Source organism: Brachycentrus maculatus, unplaced genomic scaffold (assembly GCF_059751285.1).
Source record: "Brachycentrus maculatus isolate JH-2025_06_01 unplaced genomic scaffold, ASM5975128v1 h1tg000033l, whole genome shotgun sequence".
NCBI classification, from domain to species: domain Eukaryota; kingdom Metazoa; phylum Arthropoda; class Insecta; order Trichoptera; family Brachycentridae; genus Brachycentrus; species Brachycentrus maculatus.
The window spans coordinates 1,292,501-1,312,500 of NW_028280787.1; the positions used below are offsets into that span (position 1 = coordinate 1,292,501).

The following is a 20,000-nucleotide window of genomic DNA, read 5'->3' on the forward strand; positions in this document are numbered from 1 at the left end:
ATAGAACTTCCAAGAATTTGAGTAGTGCGGTTGTCAATAATGGGTAGAATTGATGAATGTTACACGTGTGTAAAGTGATCACTTAAACCAGCCTATGACGGTCGTCGGCCCCGTAAATGCCCAGACTTCCATATTCTTCTTCATCTTTGATGAAATGTCAATAATAATAAGGAGTAGCATTGCTTTATATAACGAACAATCAAATTAACATATTATTTTTTGACATCTCATCAAAGATGAAGAAGAATATGGATGTCTGGGCATTTACGGGGCTGACGACCGTCATAGGCTGGTTTAAGTGATCACTTTACACACGTGTAACATTCACCAATTCTACCCATTATTGACAATCACACTACTCAAATTCTTGGAAGTTCTATATATATGAACCTATTTAGAAACCTTGTTCTTGAATCACTAGAACTTCACTAGAGACATCTATCGGTGAGATGTAAAGATTAGATTAGATTTTGTGAACAAGTATTTGGACACACTCAAAATGTTGTAATGAAATTAACCATGTTCCTATACAGGAGTCGTTATTTCACTAGGTTGTCTTACATGTCTAAGACTAAATTGGATGTGCATCCTCGCGAATCCGGGTCCAGAGCGCATAGTTCGGTACCGTCGGGACTTTGAGTGGATTAGTGCGATTTGTACTGTCAGTAGTTTATCTAAAATAGACCCACCCTAGACTGTCCCTCCGTTCTGTCCACATCCAGACGCAGATAATGCATTCTCAGGAATACCGATTATACATCGCGAGTGAAGACCCAATTTATTACGCGCTAGATGTTACAGAGACTTGATAAACGGAATGCATCGGAATTAGAATGCGAGGGAAAGTACCGGCGCACACGCTTTGTGGCGAAAATCGGTCGTCTTCGTCTCCCTGGCTTCATCCCAATTTATCGTCTTTGTAGACTGCTGGTCAGCTCTCCTCGTCCTCAGGCTGTAGGTCCTTCTATCATGGACAACGTTACCTGGGCCATCGTGCTTTCTTTCTGCAGCATCTATTAATTCTTTGGTCTTCTTTCTGGTCTGGTCTGCTTTCTGCAGCATCCATGATTTTTTTGGTCTTTCTCTAGACTTTCTTTGTCTGTTTACAATATAATCAGGTTCTCTACGTCTTATGGGTCCTGCAGACTGTTGGGATCAGCTCTCTTCGTCTTCAGGCTGTAGGTCATTCTGTCATGGACAACGTCACCTAGGCCACCATGATTTCTTTCTGCAGCATCTATTAATTCTTTGGTCTTCTTCTAGATGTCTTTCGAGGAAGATCCATAGCGATCTCCTGGTTATATGATAATATGATCAGGTTCTCTACATCCAAGTGCCCTGTTGACTGTTTGGATCAGCTCTTCTCGCCCTAAGGTTGTAGGTCATTCTAATCGCCTAAGCCATCATGCGTTCTTTTTGCAGCATTTATGATTTTTTTGGTCTTTCTCTAGAGTTTCTTTGTCTGTCTTTCGAGGAAGATCTATGGCGATTCCCTAGTAGACAATATGTGCATGTTCTCTACGTCCTATGTGCCCTGTAGTTTGGGATCAGCTCTCCTCGTCTTCAGGTTGTAGGTCCTAATATCATATCCAACGTCATCTACGTCATCATGCTTTCTTTCTGCAGCATCCGTGAATTCTTTGGTCTTTCTCTAGATGTCTTTCGAGGAAGATCCATGGCGATTGCCGGGTTTACAATACGATCAGGTTCTCTGCGTCCTATGTGCCCATACCATCTCAATTGCCTTTGCTGTTCCTAGCTATTGATGCCTGTTTCCACGAATGCGTGAACTCTTTATTTTGTCTCTAAGGGACACTTTAGCAGACCATCTAAGCATTCGCATTTCAGCAGTTCCTAGTTGCCTAGAATAGGTTAATAAGGAGTCGGTCCATTCCGAATCATTTGGTAAATGAATCGTTTGTCATGAATTATTATTATTTTTGTTATATAGCAATTTGTACATATTTTTTTTTGCAGAGACCCACCAAGCCACCTTATGTGTTTTGTCAGTGGAGTTCTCTTTGAATATATTTTATATTGTTTTTAACCATTTTAACCTAATATACACACAAAAAAGAGAGAAAAATTATGCATATAACTTTTAACAATTTTCATATAATTAACTCTCGATCATGTAATCGTGTTATCAATAAGATCATTAGAAATGTAATGTTTTCCTCTGATTTTATTTGCCTCATAAACTTGTTTTGCCATTATTTCATCATTCATTCGTTCCACATGTCTAAACCATCTCAACACATGCTTCTTAATTGCATCGATAATGCTTATCTCAGCCTTGCATTCTTTCCTTATATCATCACCATTGGAACATCTAAAATACATGGTATTGCCGCACCGAGAGATTGCATTTCGAATGCATTCAGTCTACCTTTTATTGACATCTGACTTGTCCACGCCCAAGTATTAGAAATACTTGATCCTGTCACGTTTTCCTATGCTCCTACTTCCAACTACATTCATTTCATAAATTCATTTTACTGTTTTTTCCACACTCATTCGTTCTCAACACACCTTTCTTAATTGTATCTATGATGCTTATCTCAGCCTTGCATTATTTCCTTATATCACCATTGGAACATCTATCATACATGGTTTTTCCGCACTGAGAGATCTCATTTCGACTGCATGCAGTCTACTTTCATCCTTCTTTTGCCAATTCTATGACATAACACACATCGCTCACTCAACAACGTCAAATATCAAAAAACTTGATTTTTCAGGAGATCGTTTTTAAAGTTTAAGAATAAAATAAAATGTATTAAAAATAAATATCTTCTTTACTGTGCAACAGATATTTTAAGGTTAAACTTGAATTTTTTTTCCATTTGAAAAATATTAAGTATATTTAAAAAAATAATTAAACAATCCATTTTCTTCAAATTGCAAAAACAACACATTCTGCCCTGTAGCGGGTAAATATTTAGTTTAAAATATGCCGCTTTTGCTGGGATATGGTACATTTTTTGGGCATTCCGAAAACACGCACAATTCAAAATTGACGATTTTTGATAAGACGTTGTTAAAAGGAGTGAGCGATATGTATCACCATTAAAACATCCATTATACATGGTTTTGCCGCACTGATAGATGGCATTTCGACTGCGTGCAGTATTTCATCCTTATTTTGCCAATTCCATGACATAACATACATATGGTATGCATTATCACTGCATATGATGACGTATTATATAATATGCACTTCTGGGAGTCCATGCATCTTCAGATTACCTCATTGTCTGCAAAAGAGTCCGCTATCTCCACTTGCAGATATGATTCGGTCAAGTTACTCCGACCACACGGGAGAAGTTTGCAAAATATAACAATGGCACATTGGTTTCTTATTATTCTTACAAAATAAATTATTTGGCATTCTTTGGTCCATATCTTACCAACGTCGGACCGACAAGTACCTACAGGGAGACACGGAACTACCTTAACATATAATTTAATTAAAAAAAAAACTTAAATATTCAACTCCATATTCTTCTTCATCTTTGATGAGATGTCAAAAAATAATATGAAAAATAACTCATATAATTGGAGATAATCCAGATTTGTGAACGAGTGTCCAAACACATTCAAAATGTTGTAAATAAATTAGCTAGTCAAATTATAAGCTAAAATAAGAAAATGAAAATAATTTTTCTGCCGTTTTTCATGCATGTGATTATAATCCAGGATTCGGACATCACATACTAATGTAAGAGTTTCTGCTTAGTAAAAAGCTTCTTTTTATCTCACCTAAAGATGTCTCTAGTGAAGTTCTAGTGATTCAAGAACAAGGTTTTTAAATCGGTTCATATATATAGAACTTCCAAGAATTAAAGTAATATGGTTGTCAATAATGGGTAAAATTGGTGAATGTTACACGTGTGTAAAGTGATCATTTAAACCAGCCTATGACGGTCGTTAGCCCCGTAAATGCCCAGACTTCCATATTCTTCTTCATCTTTGATGAGATATCAAAAAATAATATGAAAAAACAACATTTTTACTATATATTAGATGTTAAAATCAAACACTGATTTTTTGAGTCTACTGAATCGTATTTTATTGTAAAATAAAACACATAAATATACAAATTGTGACAATTATTTCGCCTTGTTGTGGCATTTCCAAAGTAATGACATAAGTGGCTTGATATTTATTTTTAATACATTTTATTATATTATTTTTGGACATCTCATCAAAGATGAAGAGGAATATGGAAGTCTGGGCATTTACGGGGCTGACCCAGACTTCCATATTCTTCTTCATCTTTGATGAGATGTCAAAAAATAATTTGAAAATAACTCCTGTAATTGGAGATAATCGAGATTTTGCGAGCAAGTATTTGGACACACTCAAAATATTGTACATTTTATTATATTTTTAAACTTTAAAACGATTTCCTGACAAGTTTTTTTGATATGTGACGTTGTTGAAAGGAGTGAGCGATATAAGAAATTAGTTTCTGGTCACCGTGTGAGTGCGAAAAAATGGCGTTTGGAAACACGATATTTGTTATCAATGTTTATACTAGCCAAGTGTGGATTTCGACAATTTAATCCGTCTCGCCTGAGTCATTTCTTTCTCAAATATATGTAATTATTTTCAAGGCGAAATTCATTAGACTTTTAGCACTTTGCGATTATTTTACGAGATTGCGTCCATCATATAAACATTCTTGGTCGTATCAAAGGATACGACCGATTTTTGGCGACATATCGCTCACTCCTTTCAAGAACGTCATTTATCAAAAAACTTGATTTTTCAGGAGAACGTTTTTAAGTTTAAAAATATAACACAATGTATTAAAAATAAATATCAAGCCACTTATTGAACTTTTTACTGTGCAACAGATCTTTTTAGGTAAAAGCTGAAGGTTTTTTCTCCATTAGAAAAATATTTAGTACATTTCAAAAAATAACTAAACAATACCTTTTCTTCAAAATGCAAAAACAACACTTTCCGCCCTGGAGCGGGTAAATATTAAGTTAAAAATATGCCACTTTTGCTGGGATATAGTAAATTTTCTGGACATTTCGAAAACATGCACAACTGAAAATTGACGATTTTCGATTCATGACGTTCTTGAAAGGAGTGAGCGATATATCAGCAACACATACGCGACGATTCAATAAATCAGAGAAATCATGTTTCCAGACGTCTCCCAGTGTGTGAAGTAATTCGGTAATCAAATTAATTCACTTGTATCTGGCGTATTTTTTTAAAATTTATATATTTTTATTGCATTTAACAATAAAATATATTTACAACATTTTGAGTGTGTCCAAATACTTGTTATTTTTCATATTATTTTTTGACATCTCATCAAAGATGAAGAAGAATATTTTCTGGCGTTTCTCATGTATGTGATTACAATCCAGGATTCGGACATCACATACTAATAAAAGAGTTTCTGCTCTATAAAAAAGCTTATTTTCATCTCACAAATAGATGTCTCTAGTGAAGTTCTAGTGATTCAAGAAATTGGTTCATATATATAGAACTTCCACCTCCGTAGTGTAATGGTCAGCACGGTCGACTACTTTCTGGAGGTCCCGGGTTTGATTCCCAGGGTGGGTCAAACAAATATAAGTGATTTTTTTACAATAATATTTATTTACTATTACCCTTGACTGTTACCTGAAGCGGAGGGCTGATCGCCTTTCCTTCATGTGTTAACGATCAAGATAACACTGTGTTTGTATGCTGCAGTGCCCTATGCACCATTGGGGTGCGGTTAAGGGTTTGAATTGAACTTCCAAGAATTTGAGTAGCGTGGTTGTTAATAATGGGTAGAATTGGTGAATGTTACACGTGTGTAAAGTGATCACTTAAATCGCCAGCCCCGTAAATGCCCAGACTTCCATATTCTTCTTCATCTACGATGAGATGTTAAAAAATAATATCTTTTTTTGAGGTGATAAAAGCTAGATTGGATTTCGGTAAATCGGCGGGTCGAATCAAGACCGGCTAAGTCCAAATCGCGAACGCTCGTCTTTTGGCATTACTGGTCGCGCTTGCGGGGTTTATATTTAGAGGCCATAATGCGGATGGCTATTACTTAAATGTGTGATCTCCGCGGCGTGTGACGAATTTGTCTATCGACGGAATGCATCGGAGGTAAAATGCAACGGCTATATTTACACTGCATACGATGCACTGTGCGACTCGCACCTCGCTGCGTTTTATTCAATTTATCAGAGACATTGTACGAGGGAACGACCAGAGATTCCACACCGGAACTAACTAGAAGGCCCAAAGGGCCTTGCTACATTTCCAGGTCCGGTATAGAAACTGGATAGGAAATAGAGGCATTCGAAATGTGGCTACATCGTAGAGTGCTACGCATTCCATATTCCTTTCAAGAACGTCATAAATCAAAAATCGTCAATTTTCAGTTGTGGATGTTTTTGGAATACCCAAAAATACAATATCCCAGCAAAAGAGGCATATTTTTAACTTAATATTTACCCGCTACAGGGCAGAATGTGTTGTTTTTGCATTTTGAAGAAATGGTATTGTTCAATTATTTTTTTAAATATACTTAATATTTTTCAAATGGAGAAAAAACCTTCAGGTTATACCTAAAAAGATCTGTTGCACAGTAAAAAGTTCAATAAGTGGCTAGTAATTTATTTTTAATACATTTTATTATATTATTAAACTTTAAAAACGTTCTCCTGAAAAATCATGTTTTTTGATTTATGACGTTCTTGAAAGGAGTGAGCTATATTACATCCGAAGTTCGTTTAATACAGGTCTGTTATATCGAGGTTTTACTGTACCATTGATTCTGTCTGTACCTTTGAAAATTTAACGCGATAATTTCTCAGCCTAATATCGCCGATTCAGATTCAAACACCCCAAGATCTGAAGATGCGTTGCATTCTGCGAAACTCCTCTTCCCCACAGATGAAAGTGCAGTTAGATAGAATCTGCAAAGCGTTGCACCTGTGTATTATTTTGGTTTCTTGTAACCGCGCGATGGTCTATCGGCAAACAGGTGTAACTTACATATTTTACATCGACTTGTGACAATTTTCTAATTAGGCTTGTGGTTAATTCTGTGGCGACAGTTTTATTAATGCCACTTGTCGACAATATTTCTGATATATCGCTCACTCCTTTCAAGAACGTCATAAATAAAAAATCGACAATTTTCAGTTGTGCATGTTTTCGGAATGCCCAGAAAATGTTCTATATCCCAGCAAAAGAGGCATATTTTTAACTTAATATTTACCCGCTACAGGGCGGAAAGTGTTGTTTTTGCATTTTGAAGAAAAGGTATTGTTTAATTATTTTTTTAAATTTACAAAATATTTTTCAAATGGAGAAAAAACCTTCAGGAAATACATTGTGTTATATTTTCAAACTTTAAAAACTTTCTCCCGAAAAATCAAGTATTTTGATTTATAACACTGCGTCGCTACCATGCAGTGCCCTATGCACCATTGGTTGCAGATAGGTTTTAAAAAACTTATCAATAAAAGCGGACAGCATCATAAACGGGATCAGACCCCCAGGAAGACCACCTAAACGATGGAGGGATAGCTGGTCTTCCACCTCCCAGGAGGGGACCGGAGAATGACAGGACCTGGTCCTAAAAGAAAAAGAAGAAGAAGATCAATAATTAAAAAAAAAAACAATAATATGTAATTATATTAATTAATTTATTTATTATTTTTCAGAAACAGACTGACCCCGCAAGAATCCAGAAAATCATAATTTGGGTGAGTTTAATATTTTTTTAAATTAATGTGACTAACCCACACGCATCTTCGTAAGTGTGGGTTAGTTGGCTCATGCTAAGTGCAATAATTATCAGCATTTTCTTGTATTTATATCGCGAACGCATTGTGAACAGGGTTGTCACAATCGTTAAGGGATTTCGATAGCGTACCTTGTATTTATTTTACATATTTTTAACACAAACTCTTCACTAACGATTGTACATAAGTGTAGATATGTATATATATATATATATATATATATATATATATATATATATATATATATATATATATATATATATATATATATATATATATATATATATATATATATATATATATATATATATATATATATATATATATATATATATATATATATATATATATATATATATATATATATATATATATATATATTATATATATATATATATATATATATATATATATATATATATATATATATATATATATATTATATATTATATATATATATATATATATATATATATTATATATATATATATAATATATATATATATATATATAAATATATATATATATATATATATATATATATATATAAAGGGTCCGCCAAAAAATAACTTTTTTTTTTTGAAATATATATATATATATATATATATATATATATATATATATATATATATATATATATTTATATATATATATATATATATATATATATATATATATATATATATATATATATATATATATATATATATATATATATATATATATATATATATATAAATATATATATATATATATATATATATAAAGGGTCCGCCAAATAACTTTTTTTTTTTGAAAATGCTATAAGTGCTATCGAGTGTAGCTTCGGCTGTGTGGCACGTAGCGCCGTCCTGTTGAAACCAAATGTTGCCAATATCCTCCTCTTCAATTTTTGTGAACAAAAATATGTTCAACATGGCCCGATAACGATCGCCATTGACTGTAACGGCCACTCCTTGCTCATTTTCAAAGAAAAATGGCCCAATTATGCCTCTGGACCAAAATCCGCACCAAACAGTGACTCGTTTTGGGTGTACCGGCTTTTCAATGTATGCGTGCGGGTTTTCTGTGCCCCAAATACGACAATTTTGCTTGTTTACATACCCGCCAAGATCAAAATGAGCTTCATCCGAAAAGATGATTTTTTTGGCAAAATCGGCATCTTCTGTAAGTCGATCGCAGGCCCACTCAGCGAAGCGAAAACGCATTGGATGGTCAGTTGGCTTCAACTCCTGAACCAATTGGACTTTGTATGGCGTCATACCAAGGTCTTTATGCAAAATTCGTCTCAATGATGTCTCCGAAATGTTCAATTGTTGAGAACGACGGTGAATTGATGTTGATGGCGCTTCACGCACACTTTCTGCCACAACATCGATATTCTCGGGTGTACGCACTGTTTTTGGCTTTTCACGCTTTGGTTTATCGATGAGGATGCCAGTTTCTTTCACTTTTTTCACAAGATAACGAACATACGGAGCTGACGGTGCTTCTCTTTTTCCAAAAACCGTACGCAATTTTCGCACACATTCTGCAACATTACCATGATTTTCAAAGTAATGTCGCAATATTTCCCAGCGTTGTTCAAGCGTATACACAACCATATTCGCTCAGCGGAAGGATAAAACTAATTATCTGTCAAATCAGACATGAGCTAAGTGTTACCATTCACGAAATAAGCACTAGTTGAAAAAAAAAACTTTAGATGGCGGACCCTATATATATATATATATATATATATATATATATATATATATATATATATATATATATATATATATATATATATATATATATATATATATATATATATATATATATATATATATATATATATATATATATATATACACTTCAAAATATTATAATTCCAATTTTTAAATCCTTTGGGATTTTTTCAGGGCAATATTAAGCTAGTAAGATATCAAATAGTCAATGATCATGTATTACTACAATATATTATTTTTTTTAAAATCGGGCTTAACAGACATTTAGATTAGCGAGTATAGATTAGCCTTAATAGATAGCGGTATTTCACTAGATTATCCCTCCTGTTCCCAACACAGATGCAAATAAAAACATATTTAATTAGCTAGAAGAAACAAAAATCCACTTAATGATGTATAAACCTTGTACATTATAAGGTAAATAATAAATGCAATTACCATCTAAAAAAAACAAAAATGACAGCGGTATTTACCAAGTAAAATTAAAAAAAAACATTTACGACACCCCTGAAGAAGACACAATAAAAGCGACTCGAACGGGTGAGGGGAAGGCGGGGGCTGTCACATCTAATATACACTATAAATACACGAAGAGAAGCGACTTTCCTTGGCTGTGATTAGGAATATCTGGTGAAAGCAAAATGCCAAACGGGAGAATAATTGTTCCACACGCGCATTGCGTAACTCGAGGCAACATACCGTCACTCAATAAGTTCGTAGGATGAGAAATAACTCCGCAAATTATATTCAAGTAAATTTCAATTTCAATTATTTATTTTAAATTAACATATACTTTACAAACTTAAAAAAATTAAAGCGTATACATTAAAATACATACCTAAAAAATCGAAAATATGCAAGAATTACTGCTAAAGATGTAGAAGAATCCCGCTTCGGAAAACTCCTTCAGACACATGGAACAGATCAGTATCCAATGAGATATTGTTCAACATAGCGGTAGCTCTTCCTACAGGCATTCAATTCAATTCAATTCAATTCAATTCAATTTATTCAATAATTAATATATACATTACAAACAAATATTTAAGGCGTATACATTAAAAAAACAAATTAAAAATTACACAAGAAGACTCTTGTTAAATGTGTAGAAGAATCTCGCTTCGGAAAACTCCTTCGGACACATGGAACAGATCAATATCCAATGTGATATTGTTCAACATAGCGGTAGCTCTTCCTACAGGCATAACCATCGGCAGGTTGGTCCTGTGTATAGGAATCTGAAACAATCTATGCCGACGCTGTCTTAGGTAACTATCGGGAACATACAGACCAATGCTCTGGATAATTTCAGGATTATCGATCATACCGCCCAACAATCGATAAAAATGCGTAATCAAATACGCATTCCTTCTAGTCTCTAAACTATTGTAGCCAAGCATACCCTGGAGAAACTGGGTCGGGTAGAGCCAAGGATAATAGCCGCACTCTCTCATGTAGAGATACCTCAAAAACTTCTTTTGGACTTTCTCTACCATAAGAGAGTACTTAAGCTCGTGTGGCCCCCAGATCATCGAGCCACTCTCGAGTCTACTTCGCACCAAGGAGTTATAAAGAGTTCTCAGCGCGCGGGTATTTTCGAAAACCCTGGCAGTACGCAAAACAAATCCTAGCATTTTCAATGCATTACTACTGACTGCCTCTATATGATCGTGAAATGTCAGGGTGCTCACAAATCTAACGCCCAGATCCCTAACATTCGATGCTCGCATCAGATTTTGGTCGTTCATTTTGTAGCGATAAAATAACCAATCATAACCATCGGCAGGTTGGTCCTGTGTATAGGAATGTGAAACAATCTATGCCGACGCTGTCTTAGGTAACTATCGGGAACATACAGACCGATGCTCCGGATAATTTCAGGATTATCGATCACACAAAAAAAACTGCCACACAAAATATAGTATTAAGATGGTGTTTTTACCATTTTGTTTTTAGTCAGAGAGAAAAGAATGCCTTATCAAATTTTCTTCGCTTGACCACGCTCAAGTATTTGAAATACTTGATCATGCACGGTTTCCTCCATTTTCCTCTGCTCCTATTTCCACCTACATTCGCCTCATAAATTGATTTGCTATTCTTTCCTTACTCATTCGTTCCACATGCCCAAACCATCCCAACACATCAGTTTTGTTAAGGATTGATCGATTACTATCTTCTTCTACCTGGCTCCATCCCAACTTATCGTCTTTGTAGACTGCTGGGGTCAGCTCTCCTCGTCCTCAGGCTGTAGGTCCTTCTGTCATGGACAACGTCACCTAGGCCATGCCTTCGGATCATGTTATCTTTCTGCAGCATCCATGAATTCTTCAGTCTTCCTCTAGATGTCTTTCAAGAAACTCCAATTGCCAACTTACGAGAATAACGTTTTTTCGAAAGCGAATATTGCCCAAGAAAATGATGATGAAAATATTGATTATATCGGCTGTTATAAACACAAAACGAGTCTTACACAATCCTTTATAGGTTGAGTATATTAAATTAGATATTCCTTCCATCTGACAAAGATCCATTTACGACGAAGGTCTTTCTTTAAGATGCATGGCGATCGCCTGGTTCACAATATGATCAGGTTCTCTACATCCTATTTGCCCATACCATCTCAATTGCCTTTGTATACCTTACTATTGATACCAGTTACAGCCAGGCTTCCACGAATGCGTGAACTCTTTATTTTGTGTTTTTTGAAGATAAAAAATTACACGGATGCTGCAGAAAGATAACATGATTTGAAGGTATGGCCTAGATGACGTTGTCCATAACAGAAGGACCTACAACCTGAGGGCGAAGAGAGCTGATTTCAACAGTCTACAAAGACGATAAGTGAGGAAGGACTTAAGGAGGAAGAAGAATAATGTAAATTTTCGATTAAAAGCGCTGTCGCGCTCTTCGGCGCCCAAATGCTTAATAAACAAACGATCAAAACCGTTTTTTTTCATCAAACGATATACCTATGACATTTTGTTTCATAACGATGATCGCAAACGTCAGTTGGCAGGAAAAGATGGCCGCCGCTTGGCGCCAAAACGCCAGGAAGGCGCGATTCCGTATTCAGGACACGCCGTTAAATTATTTAAACCTGGAAGCGGCGATCGTTCGTAATTCGAAATTTCAAAAAACGTTCGATTTGAGAGTCCAATCACGTAGGACCTCTCTGTTTTCATATATCTCCAACAGTCATAATTTCATCGACTCATTTGTTCGGTTCAAATTGTAAATTGACTCTTTTATTATTAGACTCGAGTCCCGTATTTATTGACTCGAATATTTTTAAGTAAATAAATTTCATATTATTTATATATTATTTTCTGACTTCGCATCAAAGATGTAGAACGATATGGAGGTCTGGGCATTGACGAGGCTGACGACCGTCATAGGCTGCTTTAAGTGATCACTTTACGCACGTGTAACATTCACCAATTCTACCCATTATTTACAACCACACTACTCAAATTCGTGGATGTTTTATATATATATATATGAACCAACTTTAAAACATTATTCTTGAATCATTAGAACTTCACTAGAGACATCTATTGGTGAGATGAAAAGAAGCTTTTTTTTGAGCAGACTTTGATATTCTTCTTCATCTTTGATGCGATGTCAAAAAATAATATGAAAATTAACTCCTATAATTGGAGATAATCCAGATTTGTGAACAAGTATTTGGACACACTCAAAATGTTGTCTATCTAGCATACATGATTTTTCCGCTCTGAAAATTGCATTTCGACTGCATTCAGTCTACTTTTGCCAACTCCATGCTACAATTCCATACATTGCTACCAGGACTACATTATGCACTGCATCTTCTTTAAAACACAAGATAAACATCGAAATTGGTATTGTGGCAAAATTGTAAAAAATCAAGTATAGCTCTGAATCAAACCCGGGTAACTTACATATAAGTGTCGTTAAACAAAGGATTCAGGCAGGAAACGCACGCCTTAAATGTGCGCGTAAATATGGAAAAAATGGTACATACCGCACCTTGCTGTATAAGCCATAAATGTTTACATTATTCCCGGTCATATACGGTCATGGGACCGCTATGGTTAATGACAATAATTTTTTTAATGAATTCATTGTAATATTGAATATTTATATATATATATATATATATATATATATATATATATATATATATATATATATATATATATATATATATATATATATATATATATATATATATATATATATATATATATATATATATATATATATATATATATATATATATATATATATATATATATATATATATATATATATATATATATATATATATATATATATATATATATATATATATATATATATATATATATATATATATATATATATATATATATATATATATATATAATAAAACCCTTATCTGCACCCCAATGGTGCATAGGGCACTGCATTATATAAACGCAGTGTTATCTTGATCGTTTACACATGAAGGAAAGGTGATCAGCCCTCCGCTTCAGGTACCAGTCCAGGGTAATATTGAATAAATATGACAGTGAAAAAATCACTTATATTTATTTTACCCCCCTTGGGAATCGAACCCGGGACCTCCAGAACGGTAGCCGAGCGTGCTGACCATTACACTACGGAGGCGGACTATATATATATATATATATATATATATATATATATATATATATATATATATATATATATATATATATATATATATATATATATATATATATATATATATGTATACATATATATATATATATATATATATATATATATATATATATATATATATACATATATACCTATATATACATAAATATACATATATATACATATTATGATATTATGAGACGAAAAAAAAATTATGAGGCGAACGTAGTTGGAAAAAGAAGCAGAGGACGAGCGAGGAAAACTTGGCACTATCAGGTATGTCAAATACTTGAAAGCGGCCGGGTTAATAATCGTCGGGTATGTATGAGGAGATGCATAAATGTAGAAGAGGCGAGGAATGTTTGCAAAGACAGAGGGGTGTGGCGTTCGATTCTCTCTGCCTACATCTGCGGGGAAGCGGCGTGATGGTTAGTTAGTTAGTGAGTTAATTAAGAAAGGTGTGTTCAGGTGGTTTGGACATGTGGAACGTATGAGTGAGGAAAGAACGGTTAAACAAATTTATGAGGCGAATGTATGTTTAGTTGGAAAAGGAAGCAGAGGAAAACCGAATAAATCTTGACATTACCAAGTACTTCAAATATTTAGGTGTGGTCATATCAGGAGTCGCAATAATCGGCGGATATGTATGAAGAGATGCATGGATGTAGATGTAGCGAATCACATATTGGTGTGGCGTTCTATTCTCTCAGCCTATCCAAACGGGGTAGCGACGAGACGATAAGTCTCCTAAAAAATAATGATCCATGCGTCTAGAAAGAAAAATAATTCAAGATTAATAATTTCTCAAGGTGAAATTTTCTATATTCGTTCGATTTGATATTCGGGCAACGAATAGCGGAATTCCACACCAATTACTCAAATTTTTTTCCATTTTGTCAAACCTACGTATTGTCTGTCCCCAATGTAATACTGAGCTTGTATGCGTGTGTATTTTTTATCTGTCTATGTACGTGTTATTAAAGGTAATATGGTATAATATAAAATGACATTATATTATATGTGTATATAAATATAAATATATACAATTGATTGTTCATCATTCTGTGTAAATGTGTGAAACAGCGTCGCTAAGCAGTACATGACTATACCACAGTAATAATAATATAATAATTCGTACTCACACTAAACAATACCGCCTCCCCCCACATACGATAGCTACGCCTATTCCAACGGCTCTCAAACTTTTCAAATAATAAGGTTATATGTATTTTTTTAAAATATTTCTATTTATTTAAAAAAATCATAATATTGAGTTCCAAAAATCATGATTTAGACTGTTAATCTTCAAACCCTCACCCGCACCCCAATGGTGCATCATATAAACACAGTGTTATCTTGATCGTCAACACATGAAGGAAAGGTGATCAGCCCTCCGCTTCAGGCACCAATCCAGGGTAATATTGAATAAATATTAAAGTGAAAATTTACTAATATTTTTTATCCTCGCCCTGGGAATCTAACCCGGGACCTCCAGAACGGTAGTCGAGCGTGCTGACCATTACACTACTTAGACGGACAATGTAATAACATCATATAATAATTTCAAAATTACTATTTGCGTATTTCTTCTTCTAGCCCTTATACGCACCTAATGGTGCATAGGGCACTGCAACGAATAGAAACAGTGTTATCTTGATCGTTAAATACGCGAAGGAAAGGTGATCAGCCTTCTGATTCAGGTACCATTAAGGGTCATATTAAATAAATATTAGACTTGAAAATCACTAATTTATATTTTGACCCTCTTGGGAATTGAACTCGGCTAATATATTTTTACAGATTTTTTTTATAAATTATTTTACCATAGTAATAATACGGCAACACGGGCAGGAATCCAACTCCCCACCCAAGTATCCACCCTTCTTTTTTAACCTAATTCTAGATTTGCGGGCATAATTTCTAAAATGATAAAGCTAAACGCATTTAAACTATGAACTTTTGTATGAATTGTTATTATTATTTTCTATTAATGTTTTGTTTGTAAATAAAAATAATACTTGACACTGGCAGAAACATCCTTTCACTGGGTGACTGACAAACAACAATTTAAAAAAAAAACGGTCGGGTTCCACAGTTTTGGAAGCTCATCCTAGAAGACTATGAAATTCCATCACGCAAACAGCGCAAAGCTTACGGAACAATTTCATTGTTATTTTTTCTTCTCCAACACTTATTTGTAATCAATTTTGCGTTCAAAACGCGTCGCATGTCCCCAATAATAAGCGGAGAAGTGCGTGAGCGTACGTACGCCGTCTTCGGTTCCAGCCCGTGTGGAATATCGGATGGATCGGCCGATACGGCATTCAAATATCGGTGAATAGGACACCGGAATTCGAATATCGGTTAAATTAACCATTTTGAAATTCGAATATCGGTGAATAGAGCGAGTGGATTCGAATATCGGTTAAATTAACCATTTTGAAATTCGAATATCGGTGAATAGAGCGAGCGGATTCGAATATCGGCTGAATTAATCTATTTGAAATTCGAATATCGGTGAATATAGCAAACGGAATAGAAAATTGGCTAAATTAATTATTTTGAAATTCGAATATCTGTGAAATAAACGAAATAGAACATCTGCTAAATTAATGAATTTGAAATTCGAATGTCGATGAATAGAGCAAACGGAATGGAATATCGGTTAAATTAATCAATTTGAAATTCGAATAACGGTGAATAAAGCGATTGGTATTGAATAACCATATTCTACATACACATCATAAATTTCCTTTACCGTTCATTCCTCACTCATTCGTTCCACATGTCCAAAACATACCAACACCAGCCTTGCATTCATTTCTTATTTCGCCATTCGAACATCTATCATTCACACATTCGTCTGAGAGATCGCACTTCGACTGCATTCAGCCTACTTTCGTCCTCGTTTTGCCAACATTTCCATACTTCACTTCCATACATTAGGATTGGTACTAAGAGTGTAATGCCAGTTTAGCTTTCGCTGTTAGGCTATTATTTTCTACAACTGATTTCAATGCAGCATTCACTATTTCCACAGCATTCACTCTTCTATCTATATCTTTATCTTTTATCATATCTTTCCATCCATAGAAAACAAAAAGCTATTTAGGTATTTTCAACACAAGCAAGCAGTATAAACTTTTATAATTAATTTATTTATCTACTGAGAACATATCGCTTTGAAGCCGCTACCCTTCGCTAAGGGTGGATAGTTACAATGATAAAAGTGCATCCCTTTTAAAATGGTTAAAATCTATATAAAGCGTGCGTATTAATACAAAAATATGAATTGCTTCTTTGCATATACTCGTTTGAATCCAGGGATGAGAAAATATATTTATTATTATGTATTTATTACGAAATCCCTAAAATATTGTAATTTTGAGATTTTGAAAAAAAAGTGTTTCATGTAAGAGGTAGGCAGAAGAAAAAAAAATTGTAAAAATTTACAATCCTATATTATATAATTTATATTTGAAGCATGTCAAATACTTGAAAGCGGCCGGGTCAGGAGTCGTAATAATCGTCGGTATGTATGAGGAGATGCATGAATGTAGAAGAGGCAAAGAATGTTTGCAAAGACAGAGTGGTGTGGCGTTCGATTCTCTCTGCCTACCCCTGCGGGGAAGCGGCGTGATGGTTAGTTAGTTAGTTAGTTAATATTTGAAGCACTAACTTTATGATTTTCCATTTTATAATTAAAACGTTACATTTTTTTAAATCACTATAAATATTTAATTATAACTTAATTATAATGTCTTTCGGTTTCGAAGCTAACCTCTTCTTTATTTAGACTGATTTATACTAAAATCCTATATTATCTTCTTCCTTGGTCCATCCCAACTTACCGTCTTTGTAGGGTGTTGAGATCAGCTCTCCTCGTCCTCAGGCTGTAGGTCCCTCTATCATGGACAACGTCACCTAGGCCATGCCTTCAAATCATGTTATCTTTCTGCAGCATCCATGATTTTTTTGATCTTCCTCTAGATGTCTTTCGAGGAAGATCCACGGAGATCGCCTGGTTCACAATATGTTCAGGTTCTCTACATCCTATGTGCCCATACCATCTCAATTGTCTTTTCTCTACCTTACAATAGTCCCTGTCTATTTATTTCTCTGTCTCTATGGTGGTGTAATTGTCAGCACGTCGGCTACCGCACTGGAGGTCCCGGGTTCAAATTGCAGTGGGAAGGGACAACATAAATACCAGTGATTTTTCACTCTAATATTTATTCAATACTACCCTGGACTGATACCTGAAGCAGAGGGCTGATCACCTTTCATTGCAAACGATTAAAATAACACTACGTTTATGCAATACAGTGCCCCATGCACCATTGGGGCGCAGATAACGGTTTGATGATGATATGTTAGTAATGTGTTTTGAAATAAATAAATAAAATAATAAATCCACTTATTTGTTTTTAACAAAAAAATAAATAAAATGAATAAAATGAACAATAATTATGGTATATACTATATTTATTGTTAATTATACAATTTTTATATGTATTTACAAAATTTAAAAAAAGGCGATCTAATTTGCTCGCTATAGCCGAGAAGTTGCTCGTTATAACCGTGAATAAATGTATGAAGAAAACCAGAAACCAAAATGTCAACGAATGTTTCCTCGTTATATCCGAGATCTCGCTATAACCGTGCTCGTAATAACCGAGTTTGACTGTATAAACAATACTTATAGGATAACTCCGTTGTATACTGCCAGTTTAAATCGTATCCTTTTTTCCTTATTAAAATTTTAATGAAAGTTAAAGTAATGCGTTTTAGTAGTGTCAACCCTGGGAATAAACACAAAAATATAAATTGGTCCTTTTTGAAAAACCTCGTAAGCACCACACCACTTTTCAGCGTCGTCTAATTTGAATATTTCGGTGATTTATTCCGATGACAAGCCGCGCTCATTAAATATCATAGGGGAGGAGGAATTGTAATTTAGTTTTGTGCATGTGAAATGTTTGTCACAAAGAGCCGGTCCGATGCAAGATAAAAGAGAGGCGGTTGGACCGCGATTTCACATTTCAAATATCAAGTTTTAAATCGTTATTCCAAATGTGAAATGAACACTTTATTTTATTCTCAATTCGAAATGTGAAATGAACCTTTATTTTGTTCTAAATTCGAAATGTGAAATGAACTTTTATTTTGTTCTAAATTCGAAATGTGAAATAAACTTTTATTTTATTCTTAATTCGAAATCTGAAATGAACATGTTATTCTGGATTCAAAATGTGAAATGAACTTTAATAATATAATTTTATTATTTCCATTTAATTCATTAATTTTTCACTCTTGTGTATATTTTTAATGACCATGGTATGATACCTGAAGCGTAAGGCTGATCACCTATCCTTCTATGCTATAAATGCTCAACTTAGCATTGCGTTAATTTGATGCAGTGCCCTATGCACCATCGGCTGAAGAAAAAAACTAACTAACTAACTAACCATCACGCCGCTTCCCCGCAGGGGTAGGCAGAAAGAATAGAATGCCACACCACTCTGTCTTTGCAAACATTCTTCGCCTCTTCCACGTTCATGCATCTCCTCATACATACCCGCCGATTGTTAATTCATATTACATATATGTTTTATCAAGTATCAAAATATATCCAGCGACCTAACTGCGCTTCACTATATTTACTTGCTATGGCTACAAACCCCCGCCATTCCCTTTGCACACGCACACAAGCACACATGCACACGGATACGAGCACACATACGCGCGTATAAAGTAACCCTTTCAAATTTCCAATTTAAACTCTAAAAGTGCTTAAAAAACTACACACATGGCGCGATGCTGTAAAAACGGAAAGCAATTTACAGGGGTG

The 20,000-nt window shown here is 34.4% G+C and overlaps 2 protein-coding genes across 5 annotated transcripts in view; both read left to right on the top strand.

The window, feature by feature from the left end:
* The window catches only part of LOC148312752 (uncharacterized), a 518,102-nt gene that overhangs the window by 389,871 nt on the left and 108,231 nt on the right, over nucleotides 1-20,000 (top strand). The gene's annotated exons all lie outside the window — the stretch shown is intronic.
* The window catches only part of LOC148312755 (zinc finger protein castor homolog 1-like), a 195,965-nt gene that overhangs the window by 59,475 nt on the left and 116,490 nt on the right, over nucleotides 1-20,000 (top strand). For all 4 annotated transcript variants that reach the window (XM_088273839.1, XM_088273832.1, XM_088273852.1 and 1 more), the window contains exon 3: nucleotides 7,698-7,739. The gene's annotated coding sequence lies outside the window, so the exon portion shown is untranslated. The remainder of the gene's footprint in view (nucleotides 1-7,697; nucleotides 7,740-20,000) is intronic.